Source organism: Prionailurus viverrinus, chromosome B3, assembly GCF_022837055.1.
Source record: "Prionailurus viverrinus isolate Anna chromosome B3, UM_Priviv_1.0, whole genome shotgun sequence".
Lineage (NCBI taxonomy): Eukaryota > Metazoa > Chordata > Mammalia > Carnivora > Felidae > Prionailurus > Prionailurus viverrinus.
The window spans coordinates 128781028-128801821 of record NC_062566.1 but is presented as its reverse complement, the minus strand read 5'-3'; the positions used below and the strand labels follow the sequence as shown (position 1 = coordinate 128801821).

Sequence of the window (20794 nt, the reverse complement as noted above, 5' to 3'; positions counted from 1 at the left end):
GGAGCCAATGTGCTCCTTTTCACATCTTATGCTACGATGTGACACCAGGCGCCGGTTCACCCGCACGCACGGCGTCCGGTTTTGAAAGGGGCCGACGGGTTTGTCTGTTTGGCGGGGACTCCCGGCGCTCACGAGCGGCCCGCCGTACGTGCCGGCTGCAGACCGGGCCGCGGGCGGGCGGCCGGGCGCGCGGCGCGCACTAGGACCCAGCGGGGCTCCGGGCCCCGGGTGGGAGCCGCGCCGCCGACCCCGGGCGGGCGCCGGGGCTGGAGCCGGGGTTCCGGCCGCGATCGGCTGCAGCTCGGCCGGGAGACGGCGCGACCCGGCGGCGGGGCCACCGGCGAGTCCAGCGCCGCCGCAGCCCCCCGATGCGGCCGCGAGAAGCAGCGGGGGGGGCCGGCGATCGAAGGTAACGAAAATGGGGCTCATTTCCTGCCTCCCGAGCCTCTGCTCTGGCTCAGCATTGTCACGAGAAGCCCTCGCTGCTCAGGCTGCTGCATTTTGGGGGCACCCTTTGATTTTTTAAGGTGTCCGCCCCCATTTTGCCACCTGGCTTCCGATTGATTTACAGCACGCAGCCCGGATGGGAAAGATCCAGGGAGAGCAAGTTGAATATTTTCATTAGTTTTGGCTCAGAAGTAAGTTCATTAAAAAAAAAAAAAAAAAAAAAAAAAAAAAAAAAAAAAGTTTCTCAGGCATTTGTGAATCGTCGTTTTTAAAAATTAAAAAAAAAATAGCGGACAAGTGAATAATTTTAAAAAAACGATCAAATAATGGATGTAATTCTGTTAATCACTTCCCAGGGCTTTACTTTTGTGGGTTCCCCGGGCATTACTTTTATTTTCAGGGAGCTAACGTGTTCAATGTGGAGTTTGGCTCGGGCAGAGTTTACAGCATTGCTGTCGTAACTGCTTTGCTATCAATTATGAGCAGCGTCAGCTCTGTGGGCAGTTTAAACCTCTTTTCACACACTGTAACTGGTTATCCTAATATGACATGGACAGATGAGAGTCCCCTTCGAGGGCCGCAAGAAGGTTTCTCTTTTTGGAGAAACGTTGTTTTGGGGGGAGAAAACCACGATTACTGGCATTACTGGCCGGGAGGCTGGAAGAGACTGTGTTTCATGCTTTGTTTATACTCCTGGGATGACATTTGGGGAAGGGAAATGCAGTCTTTCTCGGCAGCCTTTAATTGTGGGATTATTAATTTATTTAATTTATTAGTTTCGGTCGGCTGGGCTCGGGGAGCCCTCTGTCACAGGATGTGCTTAAGGTGACACGTTTTGCTAGCATTTGGGACACATGATTGCAAATGTAAAATGTGCCTCCTGCGGGCTGGTCTGCTGGGGAGCCCCGGTGTGGAGCCGGTCGTAGGCTGGGTGCGCCTGGCTCATTGAGGAAAAAGGGAATCATTTTCCTTAGCTAAGGAAGACATCCTGTTCTACTCCTTTTGTTCCCTGTTTTTCATTGATCGCCAGCTCTGCCTTAGGAGAGGGGAGTGCAGCTCCGAGTGCCGTGCCGTGCCGAGCGGAAGACCACACAAATGACTCTAAACCACTTCAACTCTCACACTGATTGGCCAGCTAGATGGAGACTTAGGAAAACAGCCACCCCAAACCTTCTTGTTGAAATCTTGCTGTAATTTCAGATGAGGCTTCTCCGTGCACAGATTCCCGCAAGGTTGCCTTTTTAATTTCGCGTGCAGTTTGCTTGCGATCACCTTTATGTGTAATTTTTCCTTGTTGTTCCTATTCCAGATAAAGTAGGCCATTTTGGTGACAAATTTCTTTGCAGACGTCAGCTGCTAGCTTACATGTATAGACATATCGCTTTACAATACATTCTCCATGATTTCTCCTCGGGAGCCGGAGAATGCAAAGTTGTTCAACTTACGAGAATTTTTCCTGGGCGTTTTTTTGACCCGGATATTTAAATTTCACCATCTGCAGATGGATGCTTAACTGCAATTTACTCTGATCGCTTAAGTGTCCTGGGCATTAACACGTATCACGCACTAAATTTAAGTCTGCAACCGTGAAAGAAAAAGGCAGTGAAGAGAGGATAAGCAAAATCAGCTGGCACGCTGTTAGAAGAAATTGTGGCACCTGGGTCGAGGAGAATGCATTTCCCATCCCAGAAAAGGGGCATTCCTCACCTTAATAGAATAGGAATTAGTAAATATTGTGGAATTGTGTATCTATGGGACAAAAAAATACATGAGGCCCATGGACGTCTTCCTTTGAGCCTTTAAGCGCTTCAATTAAGAGAAACACTGTCTCAGAAGTTGTTCAACGTATAAACACTTTTCTGATTGGCTTCAAAATTTAGACACAGGAAGTGGATGGTATCTAATAACCCCTGAGTGGAGACATGGTTGTCATGGAAACTGAGACTAGCACCCCCCCCCAACACTCACATACCCTACCATAACCACCACTTAAAACAAAACAAACAAACAAACAAAAAACTTGCATGTCTCACAGATGCCTGGAGAATGTGTTGGCTTCTGTAAGCTTTCCCACAGCATCTGCTGAAACCTGAGACCATGCCTGTCAAATCAAGGTCATTTTACAACAACAACCAAAAATGCAGTCTCCTGGATTTCATAACTGTATTTTTCTTAAAAATACGCGAGGAAAAAAAAAACCCTTAAAGCAAGGATGAGCACACGTGCTTACCTAGCAGTTTGCCACCTCTGAGTTGTGCAAGGCAAGGCTAAGAAGAATGTATTTGAGCGCTTCATTGTGGAATCAAACTGATTTGCAGGTCTACTGTTAGAACGAAGCTCTTTTTAGAGCTGTAAAGCCTCGAACGTTACCTGTGGATACAGAGGCACTTGGGGAAGGTATAATGAAGAGTGTCTGTTTGCAAGAGGGTTCAACGTCGTACTGTAGCAATTAAATTCAAAGAACTGGCACTTTGGAACCCTGCTCGAAGGCTGCCTGAGCAGGGATAAATAAAGACTGTGTCTGGTGCTTTGGGAAGTACAGGGGAGGGTGTTCTCAATAGCTGAGCTGGGAGAGGAAAACTCCTGAATAGAAATAAACTCTTTCAAAACTGCAATTAGCATTTGATGAACTCCTGAAAAGTTTCCTCTTCTTTTGTAGATGAGCAGACTGTTGTAGTTTGTAGGGTAATTGAGAGGGTCTCAAAATCAGAGTTGCGAATATTGTCATTGTCTTGCTCCTGGTTTCAACGACGAGGGTCGAGAAGGGAGCAAAGTTTGCCCCCCCCCCTTTTCACTTTGTGGAGTGAAAAATAACCAAGGAGGCCCTCTCCTCAATTTTGACTCTGGCGATCAACGTGGAAACTTGTAAATCTAATACCAGTGCGTTTCTGACATGTCTCTCGTCTTGTCAGTGGTAGTCTTTAAATTCTAAATTCTTGATATGCGTTTAGTAATATCTTCCGTCCAATCATGATTTATAGCATTGTCTTCTTTTACTTGAAAATGGTCAGTTTTGGATCTTATTTAATGAACACCTTGATCTTTTTAAAAAGCAGCAAGTTTTCCTTGTTTTTATCACCTAATTGCATGGGGGGAGAGAGGCGGTGGACAAAATCCCGGTTGTATTTTTCTGCTTATACGATATCCTGAGTCTCTGACATAGGATATATAGACTTTAGAAGCAAAAGAACAATGTAACAATCACCTGTTGGAGTGAATCAGCGTATATTTCATGATCCCATGTTGTCAAACACTTCACTGGTTGGGATTTGGTGACAAGGGTTGCATTTAATGGCACGACGCTTCTCCTTTAGCAAAGGATTTCCTGCAGGGAGCTTTCTTATCTGTAAGTATGGTCCTTGGCAGGAAGCAAGTCGGTTGGTTGTTTTTACAAACCGAAGGAAATGAATGGGAATTGTTGGTCTCCTAGAATCTGCCTGCCTTCTCCATTGTCTGTCAAATGGTTGGCTCAGGATTTCTAAAGAGACTGCAAATCTTTGGCATTTCTGTTGACTTATTTTTGACGTTGGTAGTGGAAAATTGGTCATTATGCTACTGTGTACAACTTATTTTACCAATACAAATGAACAAGATGTTCAATAATATCCTAATTCATGTTCAGTTGTCAGATACACACATACTCACTGAAGCTGGCCTTTTTTGATAGCTGTGCCAAATTTCTAATAATTAGTCCAGAATACCAACCAAATGTCAGTTTCACGGAGCGCTAAAGGGAGAGTGGCGGCTTCATTCTTTTCTTTGCTTATAAGAAGAAAATTCATAAAGACTGCATGTCAGGTATATGCCTGCTTCGCTGATGGCAAAAGATTGGTGTAGGGGGAGGGTCCGAAATTGGGAAGGGGGTGCTAAATCCAGTTTACAATCCATGTGAGAAAAACAAATCTTTTTTTTTTTTAATTTTTTTTCCCAACGTTTTTTATTTATTTTTGGGACAGAGAGAGACAGAGCATGAACGGGGGAGGGGCAGAGAGAGAGGGAGACACAGAATCGGAAACAGGCTCCAGGCTCCGAGCCATCAGCCCAGAGCCTGACGCGGGGCTCGAACTCACGGACCGCGAGATCGTGACCTGGCTGAAGTCGGACGCTTAACCGACTGCACCACCCAGGCGCCCCGAGAAAAACAAATCTTAACCTCGAAGAGATTTCTTGTGTAAAACTCTAGATTACGTTTTGGATATTGTAAATAAGTATATTTGATTTGTTTTAATTTACGCATGTTTCAAATTCTGGAAGAGGAAACAAGGGTCTTTAAAGGGAAAGAAGTAAGTACATAAACCTGCATTTGAAGGAAACAGCCCTAGGGAGGGCTGGTAAGAGCATCTGAGGGAGAAAGTGATTTGTTGCAATGGTTTTCACACATTTTTTGAAGACATCATTTTTTGTTTTATATTTAGCACCAAATGGAATCTTACGCAAGACCCTGATACAAGAGCCTAACAGAAACAGAGCTGCTTGGGAGGGGGGGGGGGGGGCGTGGGGAGGGGGCCGGAATCAGGAGCCAGGAGCCCAGAGCTGGATGTTTTCCCCTGGGTTGTGCCTGGGGCTCACCCTAGAAACCTAGTACCTCTGTGAAACAGTTTGAAAATCATTGCTTTTAACATGTCCAAAATCTTCTCTAAAGAAGGCCCAAGGGAATGGCTTGCCTAGCCCTGGAACTTCTTAGCCGAAGAGAGAACTTTTGCCTCGACAGTTTAAGAGGCGCTTGTGCTCAGAGTGAGTAGGAGAAAGGGATGTCATACAAGCATGTATATAGCAAAAGATTCGGCGGGCCACAAATACGGAAAAAGCCCTGGACCAGTCTATTAATAAGGAAAGGAGAAAGGATGTGTTTTAGGGGTTAATTACAAACCAGGGCCTCCCTTTCCTTCTAAGTTATGGGAACGTTGCATAGAGGCATTTGATGACACGTGGTTATGACTGTACTGGAATGCATGGATTTATTCTGTTCCCACCTCAGGATCTGTTACATCGCTGTTATTCTATTTGTCAGTGAAAATTATTTCATATTAAGTGTCACTCATGAAATGAAAGTGTGCCAAGCTATATAATCTGCTTGGCAGGCTCAGTAGTGTTTTGAGTGTTGAGTAAAATGATCACGCACAGATGATATTTGAATCTCATCAAATAGATTCGCATTATCTCTGCGACCGTGCGATTTACTGAAACAGCAGTGTTGGGGGTGGGCTCGGTTTTCCTCTCGTACATCCCAGAGCTACGAGTATTAAGGTTTCTAGGGGGCGGTGGGCAGAGAAATAAGTCCCCTTCAGTTCCACTCGTGCTCTTCAAGACCCCGCGATTCACACACGCACAGTTTCGGAAATGAGGCGAACTCCGTGGACGTTTCAGGCAAACCGTAGTGCGTCGTGGGACCACAGTCATCCTCCCTGCATCTTGTCCTGGAGACGGCACAGTGGGGGAGTCTGTAGAAGTAGAAAGGATGGACCCCTCTCTGTGTTCTTCTTGTGACTTCCACGGTGGAGTTGGAAATGCTGTTTAGAATAATCAATGGGGGCGCCTGGGTGGCGCAGTCAGTTAAGCGTCCGACTTCAGCCAGGTCACGATCCCGCGGTCCGTGAGTTCGAGCCCCGCGTCAGGCTCTGGGCTGATGGCTCGGAACCTGGAGCCTGTTTCCGATTCTGTGTCTCCCTCTCTCTCTGCCCCTCCCCCGTTCATGCTCTGTCTCTCTCTGTCCCAAAAATAAATTAAAAACGTTGAAAAAAAATAAACATTAGAATAATCAATGTTCTGGGAAGTCACAGGTCTTCCAACAATTTGTGCTGAAACTTTTCTCTTTCTTTTCTTTCTTTCTTTCTTTCTTTCTTTCTTTCTTTCTTTCTTTCCCTATTTTTTTTTTTAAATAGGCACCACACCCACCGTGAGGCTTGAACTCATGACCCTGAGATCAAGTGTCACATGCTCTACCCACTGAGCCAGCCAGGTTCCCTGGGAACCTTTTTTTTTTTTTTTTAAGAAAACATTTCCTCCACAAAGATGAAACTAATATGAGCACAAAATAGTTGGCTGTGGTAGTGGATGGAGAGAAAAATGATTGTGGTTAACTTTTATTTGTTGAATTATGTGGAAGAAAGCTTTCCATGTTTAGGCTGTTTAAAGCTATCTTACTCCTCTTCCCACTGCATTTCAAAGAATGAGTGTGTGTGCAGAAAACCGATGGAACTGTCCCAAGGCATATTCATGAAAATAGACCAGTGATTCCTCTTGAGTGAGCGTTTAAACTCCATGTTCTTGGGGACTTCCCTTTTTGATCTCAAGGACGCATCCCAGTTACCGGACTTGGGGACCTGGCGGCAGGTGCTGAGAGAGGACTTCAAATGTTATGCGGGGTGCTGCGGGCAGGGTACCTTTGCGGATGTCACTTCCTTAAGATTTGGATAAGCAAGTCTTCAAGTCTTCCTTGAAGAGGGGGTTTTTGTATGTTATACGAGGTTAGATTTTAGATAACCTCAGATATCTTTTGTACCTTTTGACATTTTCTGATTCGGCAAACTTAACACTGTTGCAGCCTTTAAAACAATTACCATTTAATGACTAGTTAATACAAATCTCTAAATTAAGGTAGTCATATCGTCTCGCGGGACTAGACTTAGCACTTCTTTAAACATTTTTTTAATGTTTACTTATTTTTGAGACACACACACACACACACACACACACACGAGTGTGTGAGCTGGGGCTGGGCAGGGAGAGAGAGAGAGAGGGAGACACAGAAGCAGAAGCAGGCTCCAGGCTCTGAGCTGTCAGCACAGAGGCCGATGCGGGGCTCGAACTCACGGACTGTGAGATCATGACCTGAGCCGAAGTTGGACTCTCAACCCACCGAGCCACCCGGGCGCCCCTAGATTTGGTATTTATAATGGTCTCTTGAAAAAGAAATAAGTTTCTCTGGGTAAGTTAGGCAATGTTGGGTAACAGAAAAATTGTATCACACTAGTAAGAGGCTTTTGTTTAAAAGGTACCTCCCCAGGGCGCCTGGGTGGCTCAGTCGGTTGAGCGTCCGACTTCGGCCCAGGTCACGATCTTGCGGTTTTTGAGTTCGAGCCCCGTGTCAGGCCCTATGCTTGGAGCCTGGAGCCTGCTTCTGATTCTGTGTCTCCCTGTTTGTCTGCTCCTCCCCTGTTCACGCTCTGTCTTTATTTCTCTCAAAAATAAACATTAAAAAAAATTTTTTTAAAGGTACCTCCCCTACATGACTTAATTAATTCCTATTAACCTAGTATTAATATACTACTGCTATGACTATTACTGCTAAGTAATGACAAATATATATTAATGTCCCATTTTACAGATGAGGAAACTGAGGCCCTGTGTTCCTAGGGCCTCATACTCTTTGGTAGCCAATTAGCTCTCCTGACCCCCAAATTCCAGGCATTTTTTCCACCCCACCAGCTACCTCACAACTGTTCCGGCTCTCTCTGTTGCAGGGTGGATGACTGCCCCTTCCATGCTTGAAATGGAATCTCCTCCTGGGAAAACACCGCAGGGCGGGGTAGGGAATATTTGATGCGATTTTGGCAAGAAATAGGGTTTTGCTTCTTGAGGTTCTGTGTTCCCACATCTGACCTTCAGGGACGAGAGGGACTTTTTCGTTCCCTTGTCAGAGATCACCTTCCTTCATTCGTCTTCCTCTTTTGAGTTTTCCTTCATCTCCCCGTGAGCACCTTCACCTACTTGGTCAGTGAAAAGCTCTCACCACAGGAAGAGGGCATTCCTGAATTACCCAAATATTTCACTTAGTCGTTCTGTCGTGGCATCCGCAGAAACAGATTTCCCAGCCAACATTCACTTTTGTAATTCAGACGAGCTGTCCAACAGACCGCGAGGTGCAAATACAATGACATTTCCTTTATTTTCGGAATAAAAACCAGGGGGCTGACGTTGTCAGCTTAGCAGGATGTCTGGTATCTCCTTCCTGGGGCTCCCCTTCCCCTCAGCTATGCAAACCCCGCATGGGCTGATACAGACCAAGGGGAGTGGGGTCAGTTGGACTTCCCCCGTCTAAGCCCGGACCTCTGCTGCTTGCAAAGCTGGCGGAGCAGGCTTCAGCCAGAGAAGGTGCGCGGGGACTTGTTGACGCCCTTGGTTGGCAACGGTCCGATGCTGGGCTGGGGTTGCACTAGGGTGTAAGCCCCAGCAGGGAGATGGCCAGGGCCCCAGCAGCTCCCACACCACTCTGCTCCTTAGCTCTTTCCACAGGGTCGGGCATGTGGACGTCATAGAAGAATAATCGTTTAAAAAAAATTTTTTTTTTTTTTTACATTTATTTACTTTTGAGAAACAGAGTGAGACAAAGCATGAGCGGGGGAGGGGCAGAGAGAGAAGGAGACACAAAATCCGAAGCAGGCTCCAGGCTCTGAGCCGTCAGCCCAGAGCCTGACGCGGGGCTCGAACCCACGAACTGTGAGATCATGACCTGAGCCGAAGTTGGACGCTCAACCGACTGAGCCACCCAGGCGCCCCAAGAACCATCATTTTTAAAATCCTCTGGACTCTAAGACAAAGGAAGATCCTGGGAGAGTGTTTTTCAGTCCAAACAAGTGGGAACAAGAGACAGAGCCTAAGCTCTGAGTCTGAGCTTTCGGGAAGAAATTTTCAACCCGGACATTCATTTCGTTGTTGTTTTCCTCTGTTACCACCATTATCCTGTCTCCCAGGTCAGCACACTTGGACACCTGCTTGTTTTACATCCATGTATCTCATTTATCACCAGAGCTCCTGGCTGCTTTCTTCGAAATCCTCCGGAGATTCATCTCAGGGAGACTGCAGGTAACCTGGAGGGGGCTCTGTCCCTCCCGGTCCCTGTCCTTCCTCTGCACTCCTGAAGACTTCTGTCCCTAAAACACTCCGCAAGTGCCTTGGCCACTTAGAGCCGTGTGTGACCTTGACCTAAGACCCAGTGATATGGAAATAAGACTCAGTAATGTGGAAATCCTGAAAGCGTTATTGTGAAAGTTAATCACAGAGTCCCTGAGGAGCACTTGGCAGAGAGCCTGGCACGTAGTTGCAATTTATCGGAATTCTTTTATTGTTGTGTTGTTATTGTTGTTGTGTCCCTCCTCTCCTAAGAAGCTGTGGTGATGTTCTGTTGCTCCCCTTGCCACGTCTGTCTTCCTCTGTCTGTCCAGACCTTCTGTCATCTTGTCCTATCCATCAGTGCTCGGGGATTGCCTCCGGAGCCGGTCCGGGTTGATTCATCCCTGAACTTGCTTTCCCCTCCAACTCCTCTGCCTTTGTTTATATTGCTCCTAGTTCCTATGATCCCCTGATCACAACCTTCTTCTTCCTCCCTTCACATGTGGGAAAGCTGTCGATTTCACCCCTTCTGCAACTCCAGTGTACGGAGAAAATGCAACTTATTCATTTTTTTTTTTTTTCTACAGCAAACCATCTTCCCCAGTGCACACCCATGGATTGCTAGGAAGAAGAATAATAACTTTAGATCCTATCTATTTAAAATCTGACTGGGGCGCCTGGGTGGCTCAGTCGTTTAGGTGTCCGACTTTGGCTCGGGTCATGATCCTGCAGTTCGTGGGTTCAAGCCCCGCGTCGGGCTCTGTGCTGACCGCTCGGAGCCTGGAGCCTGCTTCAGATTCTGTGTCTCCCTCTCTCTCTGCCCCTCCCCTACTTGCTCTCTCTTTCTCTCCCTCCCTCCCTCCCTCCCTCTGTCTCTCTCTCTCAAAAATAAACATTAAAAAAAAATTAAACTTCAGTTCAGTCAGGTAATCCAAACAGTCCCTTACAGTAATTCTCAGTCTTTCTAGGAGAACAGTGCCCATTCGCTGGGGTGGTTTCGCCTCCTTTGCCCGTGATGGTTTGTGTGGGAAGGAGTGTCAGGCACATTCCTCCCTTGTATTTCTTACTGAGGACGAGCAGATTCAGCCTCCTTTGGTGGAGTGACCTCTGCTCTCGGGGGCTGGGTCTCTTGCCCACTGGTGCCGCTTGTTTAATACGAGCAGTCGAAGTCTGTGACGGCTCTTACGTGGAATCTAATCCAGTAGTTGTCAAAGACCCACAGTAAGGTACAGATACATTGTCAGGAGGTCCTAGTAAGCACATATGGACATTGTATGCATGGATGGACCATACAGAAGATATCATTATTGGTTTTTTTTTTTTTTACAAAGTTTATTTACTTATTTTGAGAGAGAGAGAGAGACCACATGAGTGGGGGAGGGGCAGAGAGCGATGGAAAGAGAGGATCCCAAGCAGGCTCTGTGCTGTCAGTGCAGAGCCCAAGGCAGGGCTCAGGCTCGTGAACCGTGAGATCGTGACCTGAGCCGAAACCAAGAGTGGGACGCTTAACCCACTGAGCCACCTGGGCTCCCCCAAAAGATACTACTTTTCTTGCTACACTCCAAGCACTCTGATCTCTCCCATTCTATTGAATTGAATTGAACTGAACAAACCTCACGGTGACGCTCTCCGCTGACTTAGTCCCACTTCGGCTCCTAATTAGCAGCAGACTCTGAGTCTTAGCCACACTGTCCCTCAGCCGACTGGCCTGGCGGTCTTTGCAAGGGATCCGCTCCTCTGGATACAGCTGACTGCAGCCAAGTGCCTGGCTCTGGGCTCAATCTCCTCCTCTCCCCCCTCCTCCTCCCCCCCTCTAGCCCCTCACCTCACAGCTCCCTCTGCTTGGGCACGCCGTCACGCTGGGCCGATGAAGCTGTGTGCCACGAGCTGTGTGCCACGTGTGCCGGGAGATGTGGGGCCACCTCTTCTCGGGGCTCCAAAATGGTGCAGGAAGACGGCACAAGGACATCCCTCCGCACTCAAAGGACATCTGTCTACACTCAGCATTACCTTCTCTATTCAGGAGGCAGAATCACCCAGGAGTAGTAGGTCAGGGCGAACAGGAGCCACTCCACTGTCCTCTTTTCTCTCCTGTTTCTTTCCCGTAATTATCTGGACTCAGAAAGGGGTGGACTCTTCTTCCGTGTTCCCTCTACCGCCTCATCCTGCCACCATCCAGGGCAGGGAGCTTAGCGATTTCCCACTCCGGAAATCGGTCACAAAGCATCTTCCACTGTCTTCAGTTAGATTCTTTGAGCTGGTTCCTCCAGATTCCTAGTCAATGGCGGAAAATCCTGTCCCGGGACAAAGCCGGACTCTGGAGGCTGTGGAATTTCTGCCTCTGGCGGAGTCTACCAGTTTCCCATCTGTGGCCATTCTGTGCAAGTTTCAGCTGGGGTCAGCTAACGACCACATTTCCAAGACTCCCTTGCAGCTAAGAATGGCAAAACTCTAGCTTCTGGGATGTGAGTAGATGCGTGGGGTTTCTGTCTGGTTTGTGTCCTTGTTTTTCTTTATAGTTTTATCACATATATATTTTTTAATCCCCGAACTATGTGTAGTTTACCTTTGCAATGCTTTCATATAAATGGAAGCATAGATATGTGTATGTGCGTGTACGTACTGTGTCATAGTTTAAAATATGTTATTATGAACAGGAACAAAAAAATGAAAAGCCTCTGCATTATGGTAACTGGCTAGGTATGGAATTTTTGGTCTCATAGGGTAGAAGCATCTTAATGCGAATTGGTTTCAAAAGTGCCTGTGCTCGTTTATACTCCCACCAGGAGTGAATATGATTTTCTATTGTTTCGTGTTCTCATGGTATTTAATATTTAAAAGTTTTGCCAATGTAATACGCGTGGAAATAGCTCATTATTATTTAAATTGTTTTGGTTATTTTTTTTTTAATGTTTATTTATTTTTGAGACAGAGAGAGACAGAGCATGAACGGGGGAGGGTCAGAGAGAGAGAGAGAGACACAGAATCCGAAACAGGCTCCAGGCTCTGAGCTGTCAGCACAGAGCCCGACGCGGGGCTGGAACTCACAGACTGTGAGATCATGACCTGAGCCGAAGTCGGACGCTCAACCGACTGAGCCACCCAGATGCCCCTAAATTGTTTTGGTTATTAATAAGTGTGAGTAACTCATCATAGGTTTGTTGGTCACAAGTGTTTATTCGTTTGTGAAGTTCCTATTGCCCTTTATGTAGTGTTTTCCAAAAAATGTTTAGTTTCTTAGATCTCTGTAGTACCTCTTTCTGTTTTCCACCTGTATCTTTATTCTTTCTACTCTTTAGTGTTTATTATTTTTTTTAACTTTCTAAGTTGGCAGCTTTTGAAGTTTTCTTTTCTATTCTTTTTAAAGATTAAAAAAATATTTTTTAATGTTTATTTATTTTTGAGAGGCAGAGAGAGACAGAGCACAAGCCGGGGAGGGGCAGAGAGAGAGGAAGACACAGAATCCAAAGCAGGCTCCAGGCTCTGAGCTGTCAGTGCAGAGCCCGATGCGGGGCTTGAACCCAGGAACTGTGAGATCATGACCTGAGCTGAAGTCAGATGCTCAACCAACTGAGCCATCCAGGTGCCCCTAAAGATTTTATTTTGAAGTAATCTCTACACCCAATGTGGGGCTCGAACTCATGACCCCAAGCTCAAGAGTCGGGCACTCTTCCAACTAAGCCAGCCAGGACCCTCTGAAGTTTTCTTTCGTTGTTTCTTTGTTTCTTTGGTTCGTTGGTTCTTTCTTTCTTTCTTTCTTTCTTTCTTTCTTTCTTTCTTTCTTAACTGATTATTTATTTTGAGAGAGAGAGTTAGAGGGGCAGAGAGCAAGGGAAAGAGAGAATCCCAAGCAAGCTCCATGTTTTCAGCATGAAGCCCAACGTGGGGGTCAATCTCATGAATTGTGAGATCCTGACCTGAACCGAAATCAAGAGTCTGACGCTAGTGGCATCTGGGTGACTCAGTCGGTTAAGCGTCGTCTGACTCTTGATTTCGGCTCCATCATGATCTCACGGTTTCGTGGGTTTGAGCCCCACGTTGGGCTTTGCGCACTATGTGCCTGGATCCTGCTTGGGATTCTCCTCCTCTCTCTCTCTCTGCTCCTCCCCAGACTCCGTCTCTCTCAAAATAAATAAATTAACTTAAAAAAAAAAAAAGAGTTGAATGCTCAACCAACTGAGTCACCCAGGCGCCCCAGAAGTTTCCTTTTCTAATACAAAAATACAAGCTCTAAGTGACCTTCTAAACACTGAGTCAGTGCTATCTCCAGAGTTTTAGTATGTAGAATTTTCACTCTTGTTCAGTTCTAAATAACTTCTAAATTGATTATAATTTTTTCTTTGTTCTCTGAATTATTTATACGTGTTTGGTTTCAATTTTCAAACTTAAGGTGTCTTTCGAGTTATCTTTTCATTATTGATTTCTAACAATTGCATTTTTTTGGTCATAGAATACAGTCTTATGATGCCAATTATGGAACGTAAGTCAAGCGTGTTAATCGAGTTTTAAAATCTTTACTATTTTTATTGATACTTTGCTGATCTATTTTTAATTGAAAGAAGTGTATTAAAATTCCTCACTAAGGGAGTACATTATAATTTTTCTCGATATATTTTGAAGTTACCTTATTTGGTGATACATTTAGAATTTCTGTGTCATCTTGGAGAATTGAATCTTTTATTATTATGAAGGAATGCACTTTAACACTTACGGTGCTTTTTGTCTTAAAGCATATTTTGTCTGATGTTCATGCAACAGCTCTAGACAACCATGAGACATGCTTAGCTTCCTCTTTATTAGTTTTTGCTTCCTGTTTTGCCATACTTTGTTTGTTTTCAAACTCTTTATATCCTAGTATTTTGGATGTATCTTTTACATATGACATATAGGTGGCTCTTGTTTTCAGGCAGTCTGTTAAATATCTTTTACCTGAAATTTGTAATCTGTTTATGTTTATTGTAATTACATATGTATTTATTCCTTCATGTTATTTTATCCTTTCCGTTTGTCCTGCCTCTTCCAAGTTTCTCTTTCTTTCATGTCTTGGCTTCTTTTGAATTGATGACCTTTCTTTTCTTATCTTATATATTCTTCTATAGTAGTTTAGAAGTTTTATATTTCTTTATTATTCTTTTCGCGGCTCTCTGGAAGTTTTAGCATGTATACTTATCAACGTCTAAAAGTAACTCATATCTTTTCTCTCCTCCCAAATAATGCAAGGATCTGGGACCACTTAACTCCAGTCAATGACCCCTATTTCCCCAAATTACGTCCCATTTTTGCTCAGTGTTAGTTGTATCTTCTGTTTTGTTAACCGTACATTTTGGGCATTACCATTATCATTTTAAAATAGAACTTTTTGTTCAGATTTACCCACATATTTACTCCTCCTTGCTTAGAATTCCTTCCTTTACCCCAGCCCTACTCCGCTGGATCACTTCTCTTCTTAGATTTCATCGACTGGGGATCAGTTGAGGGAAAACTATTTCAGTATCATTTGTTGGAAAATTCTGGGGTTTTTTCTATAGTTTGGTGAGGTATGAAATATATTTTTGCTAGATATACAATTCTAGTTATTTTTCTGTCAACACATTAAAGATGGTCCATTATTTTCTGTTTTCCTCTGCTGAGAAGTCAATTCTAATTCTAATGGCCACTTGTCATTGAAGGTATTCTTTATTCAGTAGTATTTTATGGCTGCTTTGAAGATACTCTTTTGTCTTGGGTATTCTGCAGTTTTATTATAAAGTATCTAGATGTGCATTTCTTTCTTTTGTATTTATTTTGCGTGGGATATTTTGGGGTTTTGTGAATTTGTGGATTGAATTTTTTCATCAGTTCTGAAAGATTCTCAGAATATCGTCTCTGCTCTGTACTCTATACTTCTGGATTTCAGATTAGGTTTATCTTAGACTTTTGTTCTTTGTCTTCTCTGTTTTAACCTCTTTTTCATGTTTTCTGTCTCTGTGTATAATATTTTTTCCTAAGTTGATTTGTTTTGAGAGCGAGAAAGAGAGAGTGTGAGCGAGTGGGGGGTGGGGAAGCACAGAAAGAGGGAGAGAGAGAATCCCAAGTAGGGTCCGTGCTCAGTGCAGAGCCTGATAAGGGGCTCAGCCTCACAACTGTGAGATCACGACCTGAGCCAAAATCAAGAGTTAGATGCTTAACCGACTGAGCCAGCCAGGTGCCCCCTCTCTTTATGACATCTTTTCATGCTACGGTCTAGACGTTTTCAGTCTTTGTCGGTGTCCTCTATGCAGTCTGTCTGACCTTACGTGCACCTTATATACTTGTTCCTTTTATGATTTCGACATTTATTGTATATTGTGTGTCTGACAGTTTTAAAATTTGGAGTCTCTGGCTCCCATTCTACCATCTCTCGCTTCTGTTAGCTGTTGTCCATGATGCTATTTCCTTACGCATGCGTGTCTGCGAGTTTTGTCTTATTTGACTGTGACCTGGTTTTGTTTGTTTGTTTGTTTCGAGACTTCATCGGGGGGAATTCTTCAGGTTTGTATCGAGGTGAATTCTCTAGATTCTGCATTTGTTTCTGCCAGGTGCCTGGGATCATAAACGACCTGGGAAAGCAAGGACTTAAAATTTCTCCACTTGAGGTTTGGGGGTTCAATCACATAGTCAGTTCCTACTCAAAACCCCTGCGAGGGCCGTCTTGTGATTGCAAATTTTCATTCAAGACTGTCTCTCCTCCGCTCGACACTACTTTTGGAGGCAGGCAATTCTGGTAGCCTTTTGGAGTCCTATCTTCATTTAGCAGAGCACCTCCTAGGATCCTTTCCTTGTACCTTGGTGGGTCCTGGCTTTGTCAGCGCTGCCCGGTTTTGTTTGCCGTCCCCTGTGCCCTGCTGTATCGTAAAAACCGAAGCTCGGTTTCTCCAGGTCGTTACATGCCTTCAAGGTGGAAGCCGGTGTATGTGTAATGCTCTGAGTACGTCTCATTTTCTCGTTGGTTCATAGATACATGTCAAACTATTTGGGGGAAGTATTTTGTCCAGCATTTTTAGTTGTTTTCCGAGGATTGGATGGATATCTTTTTTTTGCCATAGTGCCAGAAAAGGAAAATTCCCATTCTTCTTTCTCTTTGTGTTCCTTCTTTAGTAGTCCCTGAACGTATGAATGCCTGTGGGCAGTGAGAGTGAGGATCACGTGTGCGTAAAGCCATAGAGAAAAAGCACAATCAGAATTTTCAAAACATTACCCCTTGTACACATATTTTAAGCCCTAACTGGTATTAATTGAGGTAATACTAGCTGCTTCAATAAACCCAACAGTGCAGTGAATCGAAACAATAGAAGTTTATTCCTTACATATCCAAAGTGGGTGCCCTGACTAGAGAATGGCTCTCATTCAGGTGGTGATTTGGGGAACCGGGTACTTTTCATTCTGTGGCTCTGCCATTTTCTAAAAAAATGTGTGGTTTTTTTTATGTTTATTCATCTCTGAGAGAGAGAGAGAGAGAGCGAGAGCAGGGGAGGGGCAGAGAGAGAAGGAGACACAGAATCCAAAGCAGGCTCCAGGCTCTGAGCTGTCGGCACAGAGGCCGATGCGGGGCTCGAACCCACGAGCTGTGAGATCATGACCTGAGCCGAAGTTGGATGCTTAACCGACTGAGCCACCCAGGGTCCCTGGCTCTGCCATTTTCAACCAATGGCTCCCAAGGTCATCGCACTTGTTTGGATCCCACTGGCAAAAAAAGGAAAGAACGTAGACACTCAGGAGTGACAGGTTTTTACTAACCATCCTCGATGGGGCACATTCCACTGCCTTTCCCGGTTATTAGCTAATACTTGGTAAAATCGTCACATCTGCCTGTAAGGAGGGCTGCTGGGAAAGGTAGTCTGGATGTATGCCTAGGAGAAGAACAGGTGTAATAAACAGCCAGTCTGTCTCTGCTATGCATTTCCTTTCTGAAACTTTGGCCCCACCTGTTTCTCACTTCTCTGAGCTCCTTTTTCACTTAGAATCGGTGCCACCAAGTTTAGAATTTAATTATTCTGAATCATTTCGTGTTCGTACAGCTTAAACCCCCAACTATGTAATAACTTCCTCGAGGGTGTGAATTTTGTGCCGAGCGTTTGAAAATGCCCCCTATCACTCAGTTTTGGACACACGGTAGGCTTTATGGAAATCAAACCTCTGAATGAAAGGAGAATGTTCTTGCTCTAAGGAGATGACTGCGAACATATTTAGGGGTGCAGTGTTGTGATCTTCAATTTATTTATGATGTTGTTCCTTCACGTTTTTCCTTAGATTTGAAATTTATCAAAGTAATAATTCGGAGGGGAAAAAACCCCAATCCCCTGAAGTTCGGAGAGGACATTACACACAACAGTGGCACGTCCATGGGGGGATCATTTTCTTTCTTTCTTTTTTGAGAGGGAGAGGGAAAGAGAGAAAGAGCATGCGCACGAGCTGGGGAGGGACTGAGGGAGAGGGAGACAGAAAATCCCAAGCAGGCTTCATGCCCAGTGTGGAGCCCCACGCAGGATTCATGACCTGAGCCGAAATCAAGAGTTGGATGCTTAACCAAGTGAAGCCGCTCAGGCACCCCTCCATGGGGAGATCGTTTTAATCTATCTCAGAATCTATTCTGAAATGTCTTGACATCAGCCCTCTTGGTGGCCTCTGGGTTGTTATGAAAATTCATTCAGTCATTCTGGAAATACTTGTGCAAGGGTGCTAGATCCTGTGGAGCAGCTGGGTCGAGGTAAGACCCTGCCTCAGGGCCAGTCAGGCGACAAGGTGCAAACACACTGCCCTGAGTGGGGAAAGACCTTTACCGTTGACTTTGTTATTGATAGGACGGTGGTGAGGTTCTAGTTTATTTGTAGGATGGGAAGGGTAAAGGCTTCGTGCAACCCCAAGTCCTTTAGGAGAGACTTTTCGTTTCTCTTCCCTTTGCTTTTCCGCCTTGCTTCAGGAGGCCAGCCTTTCTCTAGGCAAGTAGTTAGCAAATCAACAAGCAGAGGAGTGTGGCTTTTGAATATTCTCCAGGGCCACAGATAATCTCAGCTGAACTGGACCCTGGGTTATTGGCCTCAGTATCACTCTCTGCTGGAGTTGAACGCATTACTTTGTTGCTAGGCTCAATGTTTTCAGTTCTCTATTTTTATTTTCTGTTGCTATTGGTCTTATAGTAAATGAGAATGACATATGGACTTGAGTTAAACTGTTGGAATCATCATTTGTTTTCTTTTCATTGCACAGTTTTCTTTCTCTACTGCACTGTACTGTGGATGGGAAAATACACTGACGTCTTAGTAACTCCAACTAATCTATTATCCACCTGCTCAGATACAAGCACAATGCATGTGGCAAATTACTTTATATGCCAATAAAGCCTCTGTTTTGGAAAAATGTTGGGCTGTTTATATTCAAAACATTGTTTTGAAGCAAGCCATCTGAAATATTCTGGTATCCTGAGTAGCATCATCAAAATTCCAGGAAGGGTCAAGCTGCAAAATACAAGATGTGGTGAGTCTATAATTAGGTATTGACCACGTTTTATCTGCCTGAGCACCTCCTCGGGCTTAGCTCTGGCGTTGGGCAGAGAATAGCTTTCGAGCCCAAAGGAGTTCACGTTAGAAGATGACCCAGCTGGTAAATGTGGCTCCCTCAGTAGCCAAGACAGAGCAAGCCCTTTACTTATCACGTTGTTTCATTCATGCGGCAGTGCATAGAATTTCTGGCAGGTGAGAGCAGAGCACAGCATTTCCAATAAAATCAATGCAATGAAGATGGGTGGGTGCATAGTGGTCTTCTTGGAAATCACGTCCATTTTCTTCTCAATTCTAAAGCTTTTCTAATATCTTTTTGAGACATTTTTTTTTCTCTTGTTTGGAAAAATTTCCAAAACTACTCTTTTGGAGGTACCAAGTCTTAGCCAAAGACATTAACGAGATAGCCCAGAACCTAGCAGACGGGGTAGAATAGCTAACTCTCTCTGTGGATGCAATGGGCTACTGAGTGGTCTCTTTCTGCATTGAGCAAGTGCTCATTTTTATCCTTAATGCCAAATATTCAGTGCTACAAGGGGAAGAGACAAGACTTCCATATTTTTGAGGTGGCTGATGTGATTTTTAAGTTAATTTATATTTTTTAAGCAAAGTACTCCATGCGGTATTATTGGGGTGATGATATATCCTGATTTGTCTGTGATAGTTTTGGTTTATGCCCTGTTGCCCCAGTATAATCACTAATAGCGTCTCCTTTTATTTTCAAAGGCATCCTGGTTTTTATGATAAATTATAGTCATTGTACTTACAATACTAGTCAATGTATCTAGCAAAAGTATATCAGATTTGTTCAGACCAGCTTGTCTGCTGAGAAGAGCTGCTTAAAATTAAAAAGAAAAAGAAATCAGTTTGGAAGCAATGGAGAGTCATCAAGGCAATGAGGAATTGTAAAGCCAAGATTTGGGGAAAGGAAAGCCCTAAGAGATGAGCACAGATTTTGGATCCTTTTCTTGAGACAATTGTCACTTCCAAAATTAGTGGCCAAGAGACTAAAAAACTTAGCAGAGCTTTCAACAGACTCATGGAGTTGGGGGCATTATAACTGTATTCAAGTCCTGCCAAGGAGCAGAAGCCCTAGTAAACAACCTAGGCTTTCATTTGGAACTCTGAGTCAAGATGAACCAGAAATAGAAAAACTCACACAGGGACTGATGCCAAAAATCAAATATTTTCAGATTAGTGTCCCTAGCTTAGTTGCTTGCCAGAAGCAAAAGTTAAAATCCTCTCTGGAGGAAGATATATGTTACAGAGCCTCATGTTGTTACTAGAGTTTTCCATGTACTGTATCTGTCACCTGGTGAAAAATAATTAGACGTGAGAAGGCAAGATTTAGACAATCAACAAATAGATAAAGGGGATTAAGAGTACACTTATTTTGATGAACACTGAGAAATGTACAGAACTGTTGAATCAGCATATTGTACACCTGAAACTAATATAACATTGTGTGTTAATTATACTTGAATAACAAAATCTATAAATATATATTTTAAAAGAAAACATAGGAGAGAGTGAAAAGATTTACAGATGTATTCTAGGTGACTGAGGTTCTTTAAGGTAAGAAATAAAGACGATGAAGAAGAAAAAAGATACACCTAAAAGAGATCCAGATAGTGGATTAATCACATATGGTCTCTAAAATAACTGTTATTAAAATATACAAATAATTAAAAGATAAGATGTTAAGATTTGCCAGAAAACTAAAAATCATAAATAAGAATCTGGAACTGAAAGATATAGTTACTGAAGATGACGTATAAGTAGATGAACTTTTCGGGGTGATGGAAGTCCTCTCAGATTGGATTATAGTGATGATGATGGCTGTACAATTGAGCTAATATACTGAAACCATTGAGTGTATATTTATAGTAGGTAAATTATATGGTATATAAATTGCTTCAATAAATGTATGGATGGGTTCAATGGAGTAGATGCTGTCAAAGAGACAATTAGGGAACTGAAATATAGAGAGGAAGAAAATA

General features: G+C 44.1%; 1 protein-coding gene across 2 annotated transcripts in view; it reads left to right on the top strand.

The window, feature by feature from the left end:
- The first annotated feature begins 233 nt into the window (after nucleotides 1-233).
- The window catches only part of FOXN3 (forkhead box N3), a 401385-nt gene continuing 380824 nt past the window's right edge, over nucleotides 234-20794 (top strand). Inside the window, exon 1 of one of the 2 annotated variants that reach the window (XM_047861155.1) lies at nucleotides 234-409. The gene's annotated coding sequence lies outside the window, so the exon portion shown is untranslated. Of the gene's footprint in view, nucleotides 639-20794 lie in introns of both variants that reach the window. The other variant, XM_047861154.1, reaches the window with a different exon arrangement.